Here is a 25,000-nt window from a genome sequence, read left to right on the forward strand (position 1 = left end):
ATTCTTCCTTCAGAGCTCTGTACATTCAGATACACTTTATTCAGCAGACATACATTTTCATAATATTTTTCACCTCCTGTAAGTACACACACACACACACACACACACAGTGAGTTTGTGCGTTTCACACGCCGCTGCTCCACTTCCTGTCTGTGTGGTCTGTGATTTGAGGCGAGATCAGTGAATCAGACTCAATCAATCAGCTCATATTAGAGGCTCGTCTATTACGCTGAGTGCTTCAACCACACACTCATAAATCTCCCATGAGCTCCTCTTTCAGCAGACGCTATCAGAGCGCGGCTCGGCCGACTGCAGCAGGTAAACGGAGCGATTAAAACCCGACGCGGCGGAGCCTCGACATGACCAACCCATCCGAACTTCCCTTCCATCTATTATTTAATCCCCAGAGAAATCAGATGTAATCAGGGCTGATTTTCTTTCCTCTCCAGTGATGGTGTGCAGGACAGGGACGGACTCGTTCAAGGGAAGTTTTCTGGCAGATGCCACCAGATTGGTTATTCATCACAGAATGCTGCCAAAACAGTTTATAAGAGACTTCAGCGAGAGAGAAATCAAGCAGAGCTGCTCATCCACGTTGAGACAGAGCACAGAAAACACCCGGAGAACTACTATAACTACTATACTACTGTGTAACAGTTTTACTGTCACATTGGTTCCTAGTAATTCTTTATTCCATGCCATAGCTAACCCTATCATTAGGGGGCGCTCTGTATTCTGAGTTGCTCATTTGCCTAAAAGAGGGTAAAGAAGTAGCATTAGGCAGGAAGTAGTGTGCTAAGCACATGGAACGTCTTTTCCTTTGCTGTCCTTTTGTTGGTGCCCAGATTTGAGGAACAATTTGTTCTTACTCTCAAATGTAAGTAAGGCATTGTTTTGTATATATTCTTTCTGTTATGGGTTAGCACTAAACACGTGTTGATTGTATGCTGTTTAAATGCAGAGGGTTCTTGTGTGAGAGAGGAAACAGCAGATATAAACAGGACCTAGACAAAAGGGACTAACTGACCTATCGGTAAGCCACGCCCCCCCTTAGTTACTGTTGCTCCCTCGGACAAACAAACGGAGTTGCTCACTGTCTTACAGCTGCAGTGAAAACCTTGTCCCACGATGTTTTTACACAATTTTGGACACAGAAGGCCACCAAATGGGAATTAAATATTCCATGGAGGGATTTATAAAATATTTAAAAATAAATACTGTGGGTAACTCGAAGCAAGGGTTTACAGATCACGATGCGAGTGGGGGAAGTCTCATATTACGGTCGGTCATCACGATCGCGGATGACAACATGCAGGATCAACACGTTCATGTATCGCAGGGTACGATTAAATTAATGTACATTTAACCAGTTTAATATGGAGAAGCACTGAAATGTAGACCTTCGTTTATGTGTTTTTGACCTACACTGTACAAGACGCGAGAACAGTCCGTTATTTAAGTTTGTACGTTAGCATGGACTCGCTAACTTTAACATTAGCTAGTTTTAGCCAGAGATACCTTGCTAAAGCACAAGATAACATTAACGTTCTGCTTGAGCAGATGAAAATTGTAACTTAATGAGTGTATGTCAACCAGAAAATGAAAGTTTTTGTCTTCATTTGTATTGGGGTGAATACTTAGGGAGCATTTTGCTCTGTTTTGTTTGGATTCAGGAAATGTAATAAAATAAATGATATTGCCCATCCTCTCAGGATACCTGGAGTCAGTGTTACGAGTACCCCAGGCACATCGTTTTTCCTTTTTTGAAGCATGAACACCATAAAACCGATGCAAGCTTCGGATCTTCCAGTGTTTCTCTATAGCGCTGAAACCTAAAGATGTCCGAGTTCCGCTCCCCGTGCAACTGATACTCGACTGCCATTGGCTAGTGTGCGTTCCAGGGGAGGGGCTTACCGATAGGCCAATTGTCTTCATCCAACCCATCTACTCATCATCTTATTCTATGGTCAACAAACAGATGAATTGTTTGCTGATTCAGATTCCTCATTGCTTCACTTAAGAACTGCTGGTCTCATTTTCCACTCAAGACTGCTCTCGCTATCTCAAAATGCTACTTATGGTCATATCTATGAACTGATGGACTTGCTGGACTTAACTGATGTTTCCTCAACTCTGGAAGACTTCATGTGCTGATGTTTGGACTTGTTGATGTGAATGTGTGACTCACAGCTTGCATTTAATACACATGGCTCACTGAAATGAATGAGTCTCTGTGGTCCCTCAATCTTTATGTGGCATCAAAAAGTTAGGTGTTACACTAGACCCTGCTCTCAACTTCAGAGGATCCCAGTCACAGTCAGGGTCAACTGAGATCAACATTTTTAAATGATTATTAATAATTCATTGTTTGGATGATATATCACAAGCTTTTATTTTGACAGTACAGCTCAAACAAATATTTATGGATATCAATTATGTAAAACAAATGTAAATTTAATTTCAGCAATGGGCCCTTTTCACAGACTATAATGATGCGTTTTAGCGCTCAACAGCATTGTACACCTGGCAAAAAAAAATATATATATATCCCACTAAACATTGGACGTCGGATAGACGTGCAGATCATGTCTATATTGGGTCCGTCGGTCCATGACCAATTCTGGACATCTATTCGACGTCCAAACTAGGTCCTCTATTTGGACGTCTAACCATGACCCAAATTGGACGTCAGATTGACGTTCGACATTTGACCTTTGAACTGGGTATTTTTTTGGACGTCATTTGGACGTCTAAGTGCAGGAAATTTACATGATTGTATGTAATATTTTTTTTATTTACAAATATCAACATTGTTGTTATCAACATGATTGATACATATGAATACAGATTTTTTTTAATAAACAGTCATGATTTATTATGTGTATGCCAATAGGCCATGTTTTTTTTTTTTTTACATTTTCCTGTTGAATCTAGCTGCTGAGCCAAACAAAACATAGGACTACAGTTATAGAAGTTAAGTAAAAATTATATATAAAATAAGTCTAAATTTGACGTTGAAAAGACGTCCCACAAGCGACCACATTTGGACTATAAATAGCCCTTACACGGAAGTCCCACGGACGTCAATATATGACGTGCTGTAGACGCCGAAAAAGACGTCGCCTGGCGTTACAAAACAACCCCTTCAGTGGACCTAAATTGGACGTCCAAAAATAACATGGAAAAGACGTCACTCCGACGTCACATGGCGCAGTGGGATATATATATATATATATATATATATTTTTTTTTTTTAAACGTATGTACATTTATAACATTATAATTTGCATTATATTACCTTTACATTAAATTACAAAAACTAGTTACTGCTGCTTTTAGAGTGTTTTATCCGTCTCTGGGAGTGATGGTATATTGGACATCTTTCTCACTTCTGACCGTAATATGTCTCTCTATTTTTCCCTCTTTTTGAAAGTCATGAAAGCACTGTCATGAAGTTTTTCTTTTGCTATTTGAGGGAATGGGAACACAACAATCTATATTTGAGTTTGTCTGCCATTCACTGCTATAGACATTTACCCAACTATGATGACTTCTGCTTCTGAGAAACCTGGAAATGTGAAAAGGGTTCATTGATATGCATGTGCTTCTACCAGAGGGACAGATATATACAGTACATCTATATCAGCATTGGCCCTCAAAACAATCCACTAATTCAGAGTCATCTTAAACATCACATGATTACGTTTCAATGACAGGGATATAAACTACCCGGGAAACTCATGTGAAACAGAAACAGAGCCGCTGCGACTCGAACACAGATCAGCTTCTGCTGAGAGCAGGATGGAAAACCTCAGCACTGCAGAAACACTCAGCGGAGAGCATCAGACGTGCTGCATTACAGTCAGACTGATCTCTACTGATGCAAGCTCGGTGTGACACAAGAGAAACACTCAGTGATGATGCACCTGAATAACCTGCGAAACACAGATCCTTCATCTCTCTGAGCAGCAGTGTGTGTGAGTCTGTGTGTGTCAATTTGTGAATTTGTATATGAGTGCGTGTTTTTGTGACAAATCAGGACATAGATTTTTATTTATAGCTAATGGTTTTTGCTGTGGTATCAAAATTGAAATCGAGAATTGTAAAACTTAATTGGTATCTAAAATATTGGTGTCATATAAGCTTATTTATTGGAATACAAGATAACAAAGATCAAAAACAATGATAACCGCAACTATTTTATTTTTTGTGGCAGGGCAAGTAAAAAACTGAACCACTGGCTCGACAGGGCCAGTAGAAAAAATCCTTAACATTGAGCCCTGGTGTGTGTGTGTGTGTATATGTGTGTGTGTGTGTGAAGAGCTGCTGCTATGTAGTAAAACACTGCATTGATTTTAACTCACATCTTGCCCCTGACGAGCAGTCAGTGCTGCTTTTCTTCTGGATAAACAAAGAGCAAAAACACCCAGCAGAGTTTGCAGCTTCCTCTGACTCTCTGTTGAGCTCAAACTCTTCCGCATCAGGACCCGCCTAGACTGACGACTGCTGCTTAAAATAGTTTGTGAAGCGATGCGCAGTATGCCAGCATTTCTGATGGTCACATGACCTCGTTATAGCTTAATGCACAGATACAATCTGTTGAATTATTTATATAATTTATTTATATAAACCTAGCCAAAAGATTATCCCATTTGTGACCCTGGACCACAAAACCAGTCATAAGGGTCCATTTTTTTAAATTCTGAATAAACAATCTTTCCACAGCAAGGTTATTTTCGTAAACGAAAACTGAAACTAAGACTAAAACTATTGGTCAAAAAACATTTTCGTAACTGAAATAAAATTAAAATTTCTAAATAAATGAAAAACTAAAACTAAACTAACAACAGTAACTGAAAAACTAACGAAAATAAAATAATAATTAGCAAAAATAAATAATCGTGTTCGTGATTTAATAAGCTCTTATTCTGTGCCAGAAAATCGGACCTGTGGTTGTTTAGGGAAATAGATGGCGCTGTATGCACGTGAGCTGCGTCCTATAATCACAGAGAATGCGTTTTTTGCATTTAAAAAACAAGACGCCGGCTATGAAATAGGAAATAATAATAATGCACACCTTACAGCGCACAAATGTTTAAAAGCGTGCTTGACGTGCGAGAACAACATGAGAGTGAGTTAACGGAATGAAAAGTTTTGGATGAGCTGACTTTAGTGAAGAGTCATTTTGTCACGCTTTGCGATTACTATGGTAACTTCCGCCTTGAGTCCATGACACGAGCACCGCCTTGACTGTATAAAACACATCCAAAATGAGAGAAAGCGATAGCCCGCTGTGTTTCTGTGTAAAAGGGGCTTTAGAACTGGGATTGACTGCGTTGCTCATCTGAAGCGCGTGCGCGCTGGAGCGGCTCATCAAAGTAAAGTGCAAACATAATTTAAAATCACCATATCGCATTTATTTTTGAGTAGTATGAGGTTTCAAACCATTTTAGATTGTTTCTTCTTATTGTGTTCGTTCATTGAGGGAGACGGGACATACAGTAGTGTGCACCGGTGGCTCGTATGTGCAAAAAATCCAACAAATTAATGCACTGAAAACACAGATGGACAAAAATAAAGTTTACAGAGTTTCAATGACGATTGCAAAGAACATGCCTGCGTCCCAATGTGCACACTGTTCATGCTAAATTCTATCTGATATTAGTCATTTTTAATACTATTTAGGGCAGACAGGGTGGATAGTATGCACACTGGGACGCAGGGCATGTTTCCTCAGATCCAGCACTGGAGGCCATTGTCCTGCAGAATTTAGCTCCAACCCTGATACAAACTCAACTGCCTGATGCTGTCTAGTAGCTCGGAAAACATTGATTAGCTTGTTGTTTGTAAACTATTGACATATTAAACAAGATTACATCTTTAATATGAATGAATATGAATTAATAAATTGTATACATAAGTTGCATATATATATAATTTTTTTTATTTTAATTTTAACGAATTATTTTATTTTCATTAAGATGTTTGCTTAAGAATTAACTGTAAATGGCAAACATTCAACTTTGCTAAAATTAAATGTCTTGGTTTGGTCTACACTGGAAGTGTTCATTAACTCTGTTAAACTATAATTACTAAAACTAAAACTGAAACTGAAATATATAAAATCTAAATACAAATGTGTTCACAAAATAAAAACTAAACTAAAATTAATGAAACTAACTAAAATTAAACTGAAATTATAGGAAATTTGAAAACGATATTAAGATCAAAACTGAATTAAAAATTATAATATCCTTGCACCACAGAGCTGGTGGATGTTAGAGACCTTGCGCTCCTCCACCTTCCGTTTGAGGATGCCCCACAGATGCTCAATAGGGTTTAGGTCTGGAGACATGCTTGGCCAGTCCATCACCTTTACCCTCAGCTTCTTTAGCAAGGCAGTGGTCGTCTTGGAGGTGTGTTTGGGGTCATTATCATGTTGGAATACTGCCCTGCGGCCCAGTCTCCGAAGGGAGGGGATCATGCTCTGCTTCAGTATGTCACAGTACATGACCATACCCAGACCATAACACTCCCACCACCATGCTTGACTGTAGGCTAGACACACTTGTCTTTGTACTCCTCACCTGGTTGCGGCCACACACGCTTGACACCATCTGAACCAAATAAGTTTATCTTGGTCTCATCAGACCACAGGACATGGTTCCAGTAATCCATATCCATAGTCTGCTTGTCTTCATTAAACTGTTTGCGGGGTTTCTTGTGCATCATCTTTAGAAGAGGCTTCCTTCTGGGACGACAGCCATGCAGACCAATCTGATGCAGTGTGTGGCGTATGGTCTGAGCGCTGACAGGCTGACCCCCCCCACCCCTTCAACCTCTGCAGCAATGCTGGCAGCACTCATACGTCTATTTCCCAAACACAACCTCTGGATATGATGCTGAGCACGTGCACTCAACTTCTTTGGTCGACCATGGCGATGCCTGTTCTGAGTGGAACCTGTCCTGTTAAACCGCTGTATGGTCTTGGCCACCGTGCTGCAGCTCAGTTTCAGGGTCTCGGCAATCTTCTTATAGCCTACGCCATCTTTATGTAGAGCAACAATTCTTTTTTTCAGATCCTCAGAGAGTTCTTTGCCATGAGGTGCCATGTTGAACTTCCAGTGACCAGTATGAGAGAGTGAGAGCGATAACACCAAATTTAACACACCTGCTCCCCATTCACACCTGAGACCTTGTAACACTAACGAGTCACATGACACCGGGGAGAGAAAATGGCTAATTGGGCCCAATGTTGAGTTATTTTGAGGGGACAGCAAATGTACACTGTTATACAAGCTGTACACTCACTACTTTACATTGTAGCAAAGTGTCATTTCTTCAGTGTTGTCGCATGAAAAGATATAATAAGGTATTTACAAAAATGTGAGGGGTGTGCTCACTTCTGTGAGATACTGTATATGTGTGCAACAATATCCGTTTTGTGTCAGATGTGAGTGTTACAGTGATTGTCTATGACTGAGACATTCAGTGCATGTCTTAACTTAAACACAAGACCTTGATTAGCTAAAACGCTGATGTGATTTGGAGTGTGATTAATGACCCAGCAGTAATTTGTGATTTCTAACATTGCCTTCTTGACTCATTATTGATCAGACTTCCAGAGCGAAGCAGTTTTTACACAGTATTGAATTCACCACACTCAGAAAGTCCATTTACTACAGAAACAATCCTCTGATTGTCACCATGAAATCAGAGCAGCGTCATCAGCCGTCTGAGAGCAAGCGGGACGAACGCATCAGATTTCACTCTCAAGAACAGAAGATGATACAGGATTTGGCAGGGTGCGATAGCTGGCTTTCAGCGAGACGGGGAGAAATGTGTGTAGTCAACATTAAGTGGATTGGGATTAGGTGGAAGAGCTTTTTGCACCGCAGCCGTGACACACGCCTGACCCGGAGCGCAGTCTAATGGGACGCCAATAATACAGCAGACACATGATCAGCTTCCCTCAGGACAGTCAACTGATGATTATTTATTCCATTCATAGGATAAAATTCAATTGTTACTAATTATTATAATCAATAATAATTCATTTGAATGTATTATTAAAAATGTTATTCCACATCCTGCCCAGTGTTGTGCTCCAAACAATCTGCAGTTTGAAGGTTGAAGACATTATTATACGTTTAATGTTTAACTAGAAATATTTTAGCAAAATGTAGGGTAAATGTACCCATTAAGCACACTTCCATTTTTGAGATCAGATTATAAAAAGAAAAAAAAATGTATTATCTTACTTGATATCTTAACCAATTGATATGTTTGTTATTATATACCAGTGGCTTGCCGCTTGATATTTTCATGCTTTCTCAAGCAAAGCAAATTTTGAAAGTCCACTAAAAACATAGCTGGTCATAGACGATGTTGAAGATGTTACTGTCAACAAGTGGTAAATAAAAAAAATAAAAAGAAAAGTTTATAAAAATGTATTTAAGATTTTAAATAATAACAAATATCAGGAAAAAATAAGAAACAATACCTTTGTTTTGAGTATACTTGTGTCGCTTACAGTTAAAGTGCTTCTCTGATTTTATTGTTGTTTGCAACGTTACTTGGCAATATTTTTATTATTATTATTAATAATAATAATAATATTAATAACAATATTTTATTTATTTTATCTTAATTTATTTTTATTTTTTGTATTTTCATGGTCTATTATTGGAGTAGTGTCACCCGGGTGGGAGTTTTAACTCCTATTCACTGGGAATAATAAAATTAATGGATAAATAAATAGCCTAAATAAAATCAAATAAAAAAATCATTCGGTCTATGCAGAGACACATGGCTATGTTCACACTGTCAGTTTTTGGGATTGACAACCGCATTTTCTTTACAGTCTCGAAATGTCCCATTCACACAGCAGCTTAAGGTGCGTTCACACCAGACACCAGACGCGAAAGCATTAAGCGCGAGTGATTTACATGTTAAGTCAATGCAAAGACGCGAATAGACATCTTGCGGTGCGGTTCGCGCGAATGAGGCGGTGCGAATTGAGCGTTTCGGGCATTTGACACGCTTAACGCGTGATTCTCGCAAGTTGAAAAACTTTGGCGAAAATTCTCGCCGCGTTAACCAATCAGGAGCTTGCTCTAGTAGTGACGTGTTTACGACGTAGCGAGGGACGCAGAAATCCAAAACAACAATGGAGGACAAAATCATCGGCGCTGTATGTGGATACCCGGAGCTGTACGATACATCTTCGTACTTGTGTTACTTTGTGCACAACATAGTAAATCATAATTTATAGCCTATTTGTTACATAAAAATATTATTTCTATGTTAAGACTAGAATAGGCTACTTATGACAAACATTTGTACATTCATTCTAATTATATCCTATTGCAAATACACTCACAATAGTATAGTAAAAAATAGTTATTTGTGATTGGACCAGTGTAGTGAAATGAGACTGGAGCCGGCTGGCAGAAGCCCCTCCTTGACGCGAATGAAGCGAGTAAACTCAAAATGTTCAAGCTTCCAACTACACGTGAATAGCGCGATTTATTCACGCAAGTCGCGTCTGGTGTGAACGTACAGTTACAGTTGTGTTTAGAATACCAGTAACCATAGCGACAGTGACCAAAGTAAAATCAAAGATGGCGCCGGTCATAAAACTGATCACTTTCTGACACAACAAGAGTCCAATCTAGCCGCGAGTTCTTCCGTCAAATCTTCATTAACCGACAGCAGCTTTTAAATTTGGGTGAAGAGCGGAGCATTTGAATCGCGCGCAGAACACAAAACAGACGGGAGCGGCTCCGGAGGAAAACTGACGGGATCTAAAACTTTCAGATGGCACGCAGCTCATTTCTCCGTCATTGTAAGTGAGTCCTGAAAATGTACAGGTGTGAGTTCGGTTACAGAATGCGGTTGTCACGCCCGTAAATAACCGAACTGTGTGTGAACTTAACTGTATTTAGGACTTAAATACAGGACTGACAACCGTATTCTGCTGCTGTGCTCCATCTCCCCACCCTCTGAATATTACGTATCATATACATGTAAACATTTTTTGGCAGTTTTTACTTGGGAAAAGCAGCTGTTTTCTAGCGTTCAAATAACTATGGATAAACCTGAAACTATAGACGAAGCATTGGAGATGAATTTAATTTACAAACAAGGTAGGAATGTGCATACTTTTAAATCGAACCTGCCACGGTATTTTCTTCTTTGAGTGTGTTTTAAAAACAATGAGGAGAGGAGAGGGGGAGGGGGGGTGTGGTCTTAATCTTAGCACTCATCATACCCAGTTAAAAAGTCACCGTTCGCCACTGCTATATACCTCCTGTAATTTCAAGTCCATCAGATCATCACACGCTGAGATCATCACACGCTGAGATACGAGTCTCCATGTGTTCACGCTGTCTGGCAGCCATTTTGAAAGCTGTCTAAAAACTTTCACCAAAAGAGGAGCCCTTTAAATGTGCGTTTTTTTTAGATGTTTAAGCCTTTATTTTGGGCAAGTTTCACTACTTATTGTAAAATTAAGAGATTAATGTTTAGACTTTTGCATATTATAACCTGGAACTTGGATGTGGGAAATAATTACATTAGATCCAAAAGATAGTTTTAGCAACACAGCGCAGATGCTACAGAACACAGTTAGCTGACTAGCTGTATAAGATCGTGTGCTACGCTAACATATTACCTCACAGGCATTACTGGCTTGTACTTTTACTTCCATAATATTATAAATTGACAGTTTATTGCTGGTCTGTGGTTTTACAGTGCTGTAATTTTTAAAGATTTCATATTATTGTAAGGTGAGCTTAAAGGGTACATTACCTTGAAAATCACAGCTTCAGTGAGACATCAGTAAGAAAAAGTAGAATTTCATAGATATTGTTAATAATAGTTGTTCCTATTAAAATATGTATGAACTTAATACATGACCTAGACTACTTATTTAGCACAAATCCTGTCATTTTAATAAATATTACATTAAATTTATTAAAAATTGTTGCTGTTCCAATTAAGCTCAGTGTCTCTCTTTAAGCTCTTCTACACTGAACGTCTGTAAATACTTCATGAACAGACTTTAAATATTAACTCATGGTTGTCCCTTTAAGTTAAGTTAAAGGGACAGCTAGACAGACCTTCTTCTCAAACCTTATAAACAGTAACTTAAACAACTCTCGCACTCTTTTTGCTACTATGGAGAGACTGACGAACCCCCCAAGTCAGATTCCCAGTGAAACTGTTTAGAAGCAGATCTCTTAGAAGTGGTGAACGCCTCACTTCTTTCTGGGACTTTTCCAAACTCCCTGAAAACTGCAGTTGTTAAGCCCCTTCTGAAAAAGCTCAATCTTGATAACACAATGTTGAACAACTATAGACCAATATCAAATCTCCCTTTCATAGGTAAGACTATTGAAAAGGTAGTTTTTAATCAGCTGAACAACTACTTAAGCTCAAATGGATACCTGGACAATTTTCAATCTGGTTTCAGAGCGCGTCACAGCACAGAGACAGCACTCATTAAGATAATAAATGATATTCGCTTCAATTCTGATTCTGGCAAAATATCAGTGCTGGTACTACTAGATCTTAGTGCTGCGTTTGACACTGTTGATCATAACATACTTCTAGAGAGACTGGAAAACTGGATCGGGCTTTCTGGGATGGTACTCAAATGGTTCAGGTCATACTTAGAAGGGAGAGGTTATTATGTGAGTATAGGAGAGCATAAGTCTAAGTGGACGTCCATGACATGCGGAGTCCCACAAGGCTCAATTCTTGCACCGCTCTTTTTTAGCCTGTATATGCTCCCACTAAGTCAAATAATGAGAAAGAACCAAATTGCACAGCTATGCTGATGATACCCAGATTTACCTAGCCTTATCTCCAAATGACTACAGCCCCATTGACTCCCTCTGCCAATGCATTGATGAAATAAACTGTTGGGTGTGCCAGAACTTTCTTCAGTTAAACAAGGAGAAAACTGAAGTCATTGCATTTGGAAACAAAGATGAAGTTCTCAAGGTGAATGCATACCTTGACTCTAGGGGTCAATCAACTAAAAACAAAGTCAAAAATCTTGGGGTGTTTCTGGAGACAGACCTTAGTTTTAGTAGTCATGTCAAAGCAGTAACTAAATCAGCATACTATCATCTCAAAAACATTGCAAGAATTAGATGTTTTGTTTCCAGTCAAGACTTGGAGAAACTGGTTCATGCCTTTATCACCAGCAGGGTGGATTATTGTAATGGTCTCCTTCCAAAGAAGACCATTAGACAGCTGCAGCTCATCCAGAACGCTGCTGCCAGGATTCTGACTAGAACCAGAAAATTTGAGCATATTACACCAGTCCTCAGGTCCTTACACTGGCTTCCAGTTACATTTAGGATTGATTTTAAAGTACTTTTACTCGTTTATAAATCTCTAAATGGCCTAGGACCTAAATACATTGGAGATACGCTCACTGAATATAAACCTAACAGACCACTCAGATCATTAGGATCGAGTCAGTTAGAAATACCAAGGATTCACACAGAACAAAGGGGAGTCTGCTTTTAGCTATTATGCCGCCCGCAGCTGGAACCAGCTTCCAGAAGAGATCAGATGTGCTAAAACATTAGCCACATTTAAATCCAGACTCAAAACTCATCTGTTTAGCTGTGCATTTGTTGAATGAGCACTGTGCTACGTCCCAACTGATTGCACTATGTATAATTACTTTCTATTCTTAAATGTTTTAAATTCTTTTGAAATCAATTTTTAAATCGCTTTGTTTTTATTGTTGTGATTTGTTATTATTTTTATTATTATTTTTAATGACTATTTCACTTCCTTTTATGTAAAGCACTTTGAATTACCACTGTGTATGAAATGTGCTATATAAATAAACTTGCCTTGCCTTCAGTTAATTGATTTTCTCTGGATTCTGTCGACTCAGACCGGCTCTGATCTTTGGCTTCTTCAGACTGTAAATCTGTGGAAAATCATGTGTATTCCAGCCTTAAGAGACTATAGATAATCTGACATACATTTAATAAGAGGTTCATAATGAGGCTAGTTTCTGTGTTCATCTCCATGAAAGAAATGTTTTATTGGTTTGTTTATCTGATTTTTGAATGTTATTTAGCTGAACGTGGACTAGTCTAGATGCTGCAATGTGCTTAGATGACACTTCATTATGAATATAGAACTGATCGACTTGAATGTGTTCTGTTTTTTGTGATTGACTTCATACCTTCAAAAAATATATGTTTTTACAATTATTCTTTAAAAGTTTTCCTTAAAATAAACAAGAATTTTTAGTAAAGCATGATGTGAGTTTAATGGGAACAGGGGTGTGCTTTAAGAACACAGAAATGTACCCATTAAGCACAGCCAGACTTTTTGAATTGAATGATGTATATCTTAATTTAAATGCTTTTGACAAAATATTTTTGTGTGAGAGATTAATATTTTATTTTAACATAACTTTTTGTACTGAAACTAGTATCTTGTGCACTAAAAATGTCTCAATGTAGATTTTGGTGAGCTTAATAGGTACATTTACCCTGTTTTCATCAGAACTAGGGCTGGGTGATAATTCGATAATGATAATTATCGTGATATAATTTTCCTTGATAAAACAATATGAAGAGTTCGATAAATGTTTGATATAATGTTTATGCACCAAAAGCGGAATGAAACAGCGCGACTCATTTGAATCACGCCACACAGGCCGCTTATCCGCTCGGATCAATGTTCAAAACGGGCGCGCGGTGCGTTTACTCGGTTATGCGAGCACTAAACAGCGCTGTGAGATCTAATGTGAAATGCTTGTATTCAGCGATGAACACAAAAGACTCTGTGATTTAAACTAGTTTAAAGCCAAACAGCAGAAACACTGAGTGCCACGTGACAGTCAGAAGGCTAATGGTATATAAATATAGTATGTATTTGTAATTAAGCTATACACAAGTTTACGCGCCCAATCCCGGGCGGCGCCATTACTCTACACAAATGCACTTCATTTCCGCCGGAAGTAGTCTGCCGGTGTAAACACAGCGATTACACAGCGATTATGATGCTAGCTTGGGAACACGGTTCTACTATTTTGACTGGAGAAGGTACGGAGTCACCTGTAGGAGAAAAAAAAAACAATCCGTGCCGACGGTTTTGCAATCCGTTCCCTCAGTTTATAAACCGTACTCACGAATTCTTAAACTGTTCCCTCGGTTTAACAAATCGTGCCCACGGATTAATAAACTGTACCCACGAATTTCCAATCCGTGCGCTCAGATTTTGTAAACCGTACCCTCGGTTTTTCAATCCGTACCCACAGATTCATAATCCGTGCGCACGCTTTCGCAATCCGTTCCCACGGGTTTGTAAACTGTACTCACGGATTCATGCAGCAAGCTCATAGGTAGCCTACGTGTTAACGAATCATATTGTATATTGTTTTATTGTATATTATTATGTGGAATAGGCCTACAGCAAATTGTAACGGACACGAGTTGGAATACAACGATTCAATAAGAAAGATGTGCGTCAAAATCTTGTTTAATTTGTGATCATCTTTGACTTGATTATTATTGTATAATAAACCTGGCATTGTGACTGAATTTGGAGTCATTTGTTACTCTTTTGTAAGTCGTTTTGAATAAAAGCTTCTTCTAAATGCATGCAACCTAAATATATAACAACAACAATAATAATAAAATAATAGTTAATATTATTATTTTAATTTATAGGCTAAATAAATGAGTGCACTTAAGACAGTAAAATGTTTGTCATAAAATAATTCATGAATGCTTTATTTTTAATAACATTTGACAGTTTTCTGCAGTAAATATCTCAGCATTTTAAAACCAAAATAAATTGCATTACATTATCTCTTTATGCTGTGCAATATATCAGTGTGCCTGTACTGTTTGAGTGAAAATAAAGTTTGATGTTATTTCATTTCATTATTGCACTGAACTACGATCATGAATGATAGGCTTTATGCTCCTTAGAGTGCTACAATTTCTTTTAACACAGTTCATCATTCATAGTAAGCTCATACTGTACATAAATAACACTGGATGAATTAATTGTTTTGAGGAAACTAAACAAATGGCTTCAACAAGAAAGATTGCGTGTTTAATCCTAACAGGTATTAAAAAGTAAAATACAAAAGCAGCCCACACAATTACATCACTATGAAAATATTCATATATAAAAAAAATACACTGCATGCAGTATTTGTTGTGTTTATCTATATTTAATGAACAACATGGCTGGGTGTCGGTAGACAGGGACACAAGGCAAAATTCTAAACCTCATGAGGCACTCTGATCAGTGGACTTAACTAGGCCAGCACAGATGGTTAAGATGTCCAGTTTCGGTGCCATGCTGATGGGAACGGTCTGGGATCAAATCGTAGCACTCTCTATCTAACCACTCATTAAAGTGCTTTCTCGAGTATTTGCAATCAACTACCGCACACGTCGTTCCCGAACCACTTTTCTTCATTTTGTAACGTTAATTGTTTACATCCTCTTTGTCACTGCGATATCAGTGCTTTGTCGGCACAACGGAGCTAGCTAGCGAAACTAAGCCCAGCCCGCCAGAACGGAAGTGGATTGCATCGACGGGAGGAGCTTAGGATGTAGAGCGGAAATGGCTCAAAAACTTGTGTATAGCATGTGTGCATTTATACTGGATGTTTTTAGACTACTGTTTTTCAAACAAATAGGCTACCTAAAAACCATATAGTTATATTTTTACCATGGTATTGAGGTGCTGCTATATGTGTGATTTTAACTGTGTTTATCATGATTTAAATGTATGCTCCTATGGGAGACCAATGCTTATTTAAAAAAAAAAAAAAAAAATGTAACCATATAAACCTGAGGTTGCAACAATTTTTACAGATGTTACTGATTTTTGATAATGAACAAAAATGTACCTCTTCATCCTAATTCAAGCTACTATAAAATGTGCATTTCTAAGAGACAAAAAAGTGATATTATTATTATTATTATTAATAATAATATCAGTGCTGCCAAGCATCCATCTGGAGAATCTCCGCTCTCTACCCAACAAAATGGACAAATAAGGATTTTTAGCAGAAATAAGGTGCTCTCCCGGACAAATAAGGATTTTTCAGACTCTGCTGCTCTGTGTTTCACGGAAACCTGGCTGAATGACGCCATTCTGGACAGCGCATTAAATCTGCCAAGTTTCCAGCTGATCAGAGCGGAACGCAACGCAGAATCAACGGGGAAATCGCGTGGCGGCAGGACATGCTTTTACATCAATGAAAGGTGGTGTACAGATGTAACTGTGTTAAAGAAGATGTGCTGTCTCGATCTAGAAGCACTTTTCATTAACTGTAAGCCAGGGCTAGTCAACTGGCGGCCCGCGGGCCAAATCCGGCCCACCAATCATCTTCATCCAGCCTGAGAGAGAAGTACGCACGCAGGTCGAACATATGCCTTGAGCGTTGTCCACAAGGTGGCAACACTGGCCCGGGCCATACGAAAAAGAAAAGAAAGAGATGCAACAACAACAATCTACGGAGACCACAACATCAATAGACGGCAGCATTGACAAGCGTTTATGAGGGAGATATGAGATATACACAACTCTAGTTTAACCGAGTATAAAGACTGTTTCAGTATCTGTCATAACTTCTGGCGAGAAATAGCGCAAACACTGGACGAAAATTATTATCAAATGAAGTATAGTTTGAAAGCCTGTGCGTTCGGCTGTACACATACACTGAGACGCTTCAGACAGCGTGACCGTAGCGCTTCAACTGACAAAAACACACACCATTATGTCAAAATTCATGGTTTTGGCGAGTTACCTCGTAAACGTAGTCTTAACTGAGTTACAAAGTATTAAATGACTTTGACTAAAATAGCCATTATAAAAGTATAAGTACAAAGTATAAGAGCCTTATGTAAGAGGAAATAAAGACAAAAGCAAACAATTCAGTCAAACGTATGCTACAAAGTCAGCGCTGTACTACGGTAAAGTTCAAAATAAATATATAAAGTTAAACATTTGTGCTCAGCCAAAATGATATGACCAGGAACAAATCATAGATTCATGAGACCATGAATGGCTGTTAAATATAGCCTACACACGGATACATGAGCGCTGAGCGCCCGCTGATCGCCTGGAGCTCTGAAATCAGCACAGCAAATTTTCAAATAGGCGCCATCTTTATAAATAAACCACAGATTTGAGTTTTAAACAACTACATTCCCGCCTAAAAAACTCTTAAAACTACATTTCATGACACAATAACAGTAATATTTTGAAAATTACGCGGGTTTTTGGGCAATGACGTTTCACAAGTCCACAAGATCAGACAAGAACGCATATTGAGAAACGGCTTGTCTGTGTGAAAATATAAAATTATAAAATATACTGTTATATTTTTTTGGTGTTTGCGCACTCTTGTGTAAATAAGCCCAACACTCACGGACAGCAGAGCGAACGAGTGAAGGAGAAGCTTTATCCCCTTTATCACGCAAAAGTGATGATTCTAGCAAACCAATCAACGTTCTCCACCCTTTTGGTACTCTATGCTGTGCTAGGTACCCCAACGGAAGGGTACCAAAAAAGTGGTACGGTACGGTTCACTATTTTGGTACCATTCACAACTTCTGACCGTGGAAACGGAAATAATTGCATACCATACTGTACTGAACCGTGCCGCTCAGTGGAAACGAGCCATTAGATATTTATTTTCTTAAAGCTGCAGTCCTTAAGTTTTGCTTCTTTGTCGCCATCTCTGTTTGAAAACCTGGAATTGCAGCTGCTTGCGGAATTATCTTCCGTGCGTGGTCTGTACTCCGGCGCGGGTCCAGCGCGGATGAATCTAATGTTTTGAGGTGAATGGGTAGCTGTCAGTCACTGGATATTTACTGTACTTCACAATCACAGATTAGTCAACGTCTTGGAATATATGACCCAAATAAGAATTTTCCACTCAAATTAGAAAACATTATTATAAGCTAACCCTTGTGAATCGGGCTAAAGTAAGGCGATAGTTTTGAACACTGGCTGGTTATGTACTTGCTCAAATATTGATTTCGGATCATTTTTAACCAAAAAAAAAAAGTTATGGACTGCAGCTTTAAGGAAAACTAATGGTCTGGTTTCTACAACATACAATTTGGAGCAAAAATATGGCTTTAAACTTGAAAGAAATAAAGATTTGACATTTATTGTGATAAGGAAAACACGTCTCAAATGCTTTAACCCTATAAAACCGACGGGAGCGCCCGCGCTCCGGTTTGCGTGTCTCTGTTTAAAAGTCAATAGAAACCGAAACCAAAAGGGTAGCGCAATAATTCTTTTTGCATTCAAAATCAGAGACGTTACACAGTCAGATCAAGTCTACAACATGCTCCTGTTGCGTTGTTTTCACCCTCTAACAAGTCTGCACAAATTGCATAAAATGCGTATACAACAAAATACACAAAAAACATTTTTGTTTTTTTTCTTTTTCACACATGCACGCAAATGCATCTTTACAAATGCAAGCACAATCACACACTCGCGTGCATAATGTTACGACTGCATGAAAACTAAAGTACATACATGCAGAGGTTTTGGAGCTACTAACGTTACTTGCGTGCTACGACGAGGAACTCTCCGACTGCTCCAGAATCAGTTTCTAGTGGGGTTTATTTTTGTTTTATGTATTTGTTTTGTTTTGTTTTTACACAAGAATAACTGAGATGTTCTTTATGTATTTATTTTTCAATCAACATCGCTCTCAAAAGCAAAATGTCAAATTTTTTTACCCCACAAATTCAAATGCACTCCATTCATCTCTGCATTATTCTAGTCAGGAATTGTCACAAGTGTTATCACAGCCTTTCTGCATTTTTAGTTATGATAAATTACAGATTTTAGAGTAGTGTAACTGATTATTTTACATTGTCTTTTGTAGTTGTTCAATCAATATTGCTCTCAAAAGCAATATATTATCGGTTTGACTTCACAACGCACGTTTATAAAAATGACTGTATCTCACAAACAAATTTATGTAATCAGTCCAAATCAATTGCATGTAGTTTCAAAGTGTTTTATTCAAGTTTTTTACATTGACAAGTTTGAGGTTTGACATTTGTGATATTTCTGTATTTAGTAAAATATGTTGAAAATTTTTTTCATATTTTTGTTGGTTTATTGCACTTTTGAGCTATTTATCTAGTAATTATGGATTTCTTGCATACACAGCCTTCAAATTGGAGGTGTAAGGATTGTATTGATATATGGTATTTGAAAATACTCAAAAGAATGACAGCACAGCATGTAAAAATACTAAGATATACTCTGGCGGAATTGTTCTATGGCAGGTCTTAAAGGGTTAAGCAGCACATGCATCTGTCAGCTTGTGTTCCCGCAGCAGCTACTGTGTCCTCTGCTATCTGTCATATGAGTTTTGTCCATAGAAATGCATTATTCGCTACTATAAAGCAGAGTCCTGCACGCGGGCGGGTACCCGCGGGTACTCGACAGGTGAACCGCAAAAATTGCCGTTAACGGGTGGAATAATATTGACGTGTTGGGTGCGGTGCGGGTCGGACTGGTGATAGGCACGGGCGGGTTGCGGGTACAATTATAACAAAGACTATTTCGACTTAATCCAGTACACGCTGATAGACAGCTCCTTTCAAATTGTCCTATGCTTGTGTCTACCTGGTCTCATGGCATTTACGTACCTGGGTGCACTTTTTAGCGTGACATGAAGTACGTACCAATAAGTACATATCACTGCAGTTTCCAAAATAAATGAACACTTTCACAGAAATTCACAGAGTTGCGATTTAATAATGCATAATTTTTGCACAATTACTTGAAGAATATCATGCTATGACTTCAAAACATATTAATATGCTGGGAGATTTGAAAACTGATGATTTTGAACGTTAGCATCGCACACATCCAGCTTCATATCTATGGGTTTTCATACATGACAAGTTTGTTCGGTAGTTTGTTCGGACTTAGGAGACGAGAAGCACCTGTTCGAATCCTGTGTAACTACGGTTCGACAAAGCAGTTAAAATCTGCCAAAAGGAAGCTCAAATGGCACAGTTGCATCAGCTAAATACGCTTTTATATCAGTTTTGCATTTGTTAACACTATTGGGTAGGTTTAGGGCTGGATTTGGTGTAGGGCATATTTCCAACACGATAGAGCGGCAGTCCCCGGATATTTGAATTCTGAACCGCCGCAATATGTATCTGAAGCAACATAATAAAAAGACAGCAATATGTACCAATATCTACGTAATAAAAACGTGCCAGGGTTCACATATTGAACCTGTGTTTTAGCGCCACTCAGTGGACATTTCTATTTCAAACTGCGGCGAAACGTGCAGCAAGGTACGTAAAACGGTGTCGCACAAAAAGTGCGCAGAGGTACGTATTTGAGACCAGGTTGCGCTCTGTCTGAAGACTGGGCTTCTACAGCGGGATTTGCAAACACTGAGCACTGTAGCCAATCGACAGCTGTATTGACATTGATTGCGCTCTTTTCTCGCGTTTCTGTATTTAATCTATTCACAGTTTGAATAAAAGCTTTAGTCTATTTCTCATTCTAAAATAGACCTAACGTTGTTCTGTTAGCTTATTTAATGCAATGTTTAATTAACTGAAAAAACGCTTAAGGCTTCTTAATATAAACGCTAACAATTATTTTATATTTTTGTCAAATTGTTAAAATTTTATTAAAATAGAGGGGTGTTCCAATAGTTTTTGCTATAATTTCAAAATTAATAATTAGAAACGTAAAACTGGCTACTGAAATTTAGGAATCGTGGCTGTTATTTTTATTTACATTCTCGGTCACCGCTCCTGGCTGCTGGAACGATCTTCCCACCCCGATCCGGAGCGCTGGATCCCTGGCAATCTTCAAGCAACAGCTGAAAACTCATCTCTTTCGACACTACTTGACTTCACCCTACACATAAAAAAAAAAAAAAACTCTTTTTCTTTATTTATTCCTTCCCTTGCTAGCTTGTACTTATTTAAACAATGCCTGAGACTTGTGTTACAAGCACTTCATCTGTCTGATTGCCTCTTCAAGATGAGTCGCGTTATGTATTCCCCAATTGTAAGTCGCTTTGGATAAAAGTGTCTGCAAAATGACTAAATGTAAATGTATTTATTATTATTTATTTATTTTTTAATAAAACTCTTTAGCGTTTCATATTTATTATGTATCATATTTATTATGTTGCCTCTGTGTCTGTGATTAGCCTATAGGAGCCCTCCAAGTTCATACTTGACTAATCTAAGCCTTTTAGACCTGTTTAAAATAGATTGGTTACATGTACCAATAGTTTTATATTGTTTTTACACGTTGGATGTTGTGCGCGCTCTCTCTCTCTCTCAGTCTCTCTCCCTCTCTCTCTCGACACTGCTGCCAGTCCTACATATTTTTATGCAGCCTATAAAGTTAATTGTTTTTATAGTTTATGAAGGAAAAGCTCATATTTGGCTTATTAATCTAAGCCCATTAGACCTGTTTACAATAGATTGTTCACATGTACGCAATAGTTTTATAGGCTATTGTTTACACGTTGAATGTTGCTTTCTCTCTCTGTTAACTTTTTGGGCTGCGTGTGTTAAATGTTATTATTAATTTTTAAACGCATTAACGCATTAACTCAGAATGACTTGTTAATTGCTTGTTACATTAAAAATAAAATAAAGGTGTTTTGTCTGCCTTATGTAGATTTAATGCGGGTGCGGTTCGGGTCGGGTTCGGAATTAAATTAGTGTTGCTGTCGGATAACGGGTCGGGTATTCGGTTAACTACTGCGGGTGCGGGGCGGTGCGGGTTTATCAACCAGGACCCGTGCAGGACTCTACTATAAAGTGACATGATTGACATGTTTTCTGTGCACATTGGCAGATGCGATTAATTGCTAATCAAATTGGTTGTCAGTGATTTTCACTATTGTTTATAATTGATTTTATTCATTAGTTGTTGCAGCCCTAAACCGCAGAGATTTTTTTCGGAGGGTAAACGGCGCTTGGCCTGAACTACACGTCAATCTCGGAGAAGCGGTGTGTTGATGCTAGCGCGAGTGCTAATGGCTAAACCGAGACAAGGTGAGGTGAAAACATGCGAGTCAGGGGGCAGAACCGAGCTCTCCACAGTCTCTTTCTAAAATAGCGCACACGTGTGCTGTTATTGTCACAGAAGTGATAATTGACTCGGAGTATTGCTTTCACTGAAGAGGATGTTTTAATAAACCAACAATGACTCTTCTCGTTCGGAGACGCAGCCCGCAGCCAGCACTGCTGCCAGGAGTGTTAAAAACCAATTAAAATTACAGCATTGTGGGAAAATGGCCCTGAACACTGGAGGGGAACTTCACACCTCAGATATAAAGAGCAGCAAATCACAGGCCCAGAATTACGGGTCGCAAATTAGACGCCAATGCCCCAGATAGCTGCTATCATTTAATAAGCAGTAAACATGATATCTGTCAAATACACTTGCAGAATAGCATAAACAAAAAGCGCTGTATGTCCTATTGTCGGTGGAACGTGATAAACAGCTTTGCTAATTAATCCTGGTGGCCCTGAAGGACCGAACTCTTCACAGGAAGTGCTGCAGATAATCACATCCTGTTTGGGCTCACTCCTTCGTTTGAGAAGACAAGCAACGCTGCGCTAATTGCTCGGACGGTGCGCTCCTAATGAGGCCGCGGTGCGTTATGGGTACAGTGGCGTTACGATTAACGATAAACCCCAGAAGGCCACAGAAGAGTGAAGGAGATAAACGGCGCTTCACATGCTTCCTTTCTCTGCGCTTATCACGCAAAACGAACATGTGATTCTGGCGCAGAGATACTCAAACGTTGCGTGTTCAATGCACATGTGAGCAACCGTGAGATAAACGCACTCTCCAGACATGAACTCTAGCAGTAACGTTTAGCTAAGAGCTTTGCCGTCCGCATCTGTAAACAATCCTCTTTCATCGTGCAGAAAAATATTTCACAGAAGAAAGAAAACACCACTGCATTAGAGGTGAATAAACGATGATGGAATGAAAGGACTAATGACGTGCCCAACGGATTTGATGTAGTCTTGATTGCGAATCTCTGCTTCATACGACCAGTTATTTCTGCATGCTAAGCTAGTATATGAATACTTCAGCATTACTGAGTTATTCCCTTTTTTCATTTTTACAGCGCTTCATTGCATCTTTTATTAAACAGATGATTGAATTCATTTATAATATTTCTCTGTCTAGTTTTGCTTGAGAGCTCATGGGTTAAACAGCGACAATAGCCCTTAAGACCTCAGGGAGCTTCATCTTAACCGATCGCTCTAATTGAAGGCGTCATCACTGAAAACACCATCTTCTGTTCCATTAATACACAGCAAATGATTCTGTTTCTGACGCTGCAATACTAGCAGCTGGTGACACACTGAATGCAAATAAGAAAGTCACACTAATCCTACCCTAGTAAAAAAGACATATATTTTAAAAAACACTTCATACCAAGTATAGTTCAAATCTATTAACATTTACTGACATAGGGCTTGAGACTTACTGAAATAAAAATTATAATTATACTTTATTTGGAGTACTACTTGTGTGCACAATGCACAATTTTTAATATTAAGCCTAAAATGTGATTTAATGTCACTATTGATGAGGATTGCATTATCTTTGAATAATATCAGTCTTTAAATGCAGGATATTTAAAGTGTTAACACAATCAAATACACTTCAGTATATCTTTAGTTAAAGTGCATTAAGCACAACATTCGTTTTTTCCAATTTAGCAGACTTTAAGTGTACCAGATTAGTAAATCAAAAGTATCATTGCAGGGTATTTTTTATTACATACATAAATATGTAAACGTATACTTAGTATCAAATAAATGTATTTCAAAAAGATTTTGAGTATATTTATTTTTCACTAGGGTAGAACTGTGCAGTTATGAGAAATTAAACACATTTGATCTTATACATTGATTAGGTTGGTACAACCCTGATCTTTTTTCGTTGATGTTAAAACTCAAATGAAACCCAACAGTATTTCGGTGCAGATGCTGCTTGGCAGAATATTCAACACGAGCAGATGTTAGACGAGCCTTGATCCTCAAAACCATGAACAAAACTACACGAGCTGAAAGAAAATACGACCCGACGGCCTTAAAAACAGTTTAGGCCTCTGGAGCCGCTGATGTCCAGTGTGTCCGAGTCTCCAGAAGCAGCTGTCGGTGAGCACATCAACACACTAGAAGAGCCTCTAAACACTCAAACACCACCAAAGCCCTGCTGCACTTCACTCCGCCGCACGCGCTGATTTATGAATGAGAGCGTCTCAAGACAGAGACGAGATAAAGACTGTGTGTCTGCATTCAAACTGAAACCACTTCAAGCCTTGCAGCTGAGCAAGTGCAGGTTTGAGCTCTTATTCACAAAACACGTATAACATTAAACGCAAAGAGACCGCTGCGCTTCACAGCCAATCAGCATCAGAGCTGAAGCTCGTCTGCTCTCATCAGGACCGTGTGCTTCGGATCAATCTGAACGGGTTTCTGCTGTGATGATGATTTAGAGAAAGGGTTGGGTGGGAACTTCTAATGCTAATCATCTGATCAAAGGACTAACAAAAGGTGAAGATGAGGTCGCGTGTGAAACCCTGAGCATCAAACACACACAACATCTGTCCAGAAACCCGGCTCAAACCGACAGCGAGTCTGTTTAATATCTGCTGCTGAGAGCTTCTGCTGGACTTCTGCTGGATCATCAGCGCCTGCATAAAGACCTACAAACCCTGCATCAGAAGCAGCAGCACAACACCAATAACACACACTTACCTGAAGAAAACCCGCAAACTTCAGACTCGAACTCTTCCGATCAGATGCAATCAGACCGTTCTTCGGTAGGAAAACAGTTTCATGCTAATCAGAAGCCAAACCAGTATTAGTTTAATCTGACGCCTGTAACGTTCATTAATCTGCGATCTGATCGGATGAGCCCGGTGTTTACTGAT

General features: G+C 38.8%; 1 protein-coding gene across 3 annotated transcripts in view; it reads right to left on the minus strand.

Moving 5' to 3' along the window:
* lsamp (limbic system associated membrane protein) overlaps positions 1-25,000 on the minus strand; it is a 200,415-nt gene that overhangs the window by 89,531 nt on the left and 85,884 nt on the right. The gene's annotated exons all lie outside the window — the stretch shown is intronic.

Source organism: Onychostoma macrolepis, chromosome 15, assembly GCF_012432095.1.
Source record: "Onychostoma macrolepis isolate SWU-2019 chromosome 15, ASM1243209v1, whole genome shotgun sequence".
In the NCBI taxonomy this organism is placed as follows: Eukaryota; Metazoa; Chordata; class Actinopteri; order Cypriniformes; family Cyprinidae; genus Onychostoma; species Onychostoma macrolepis.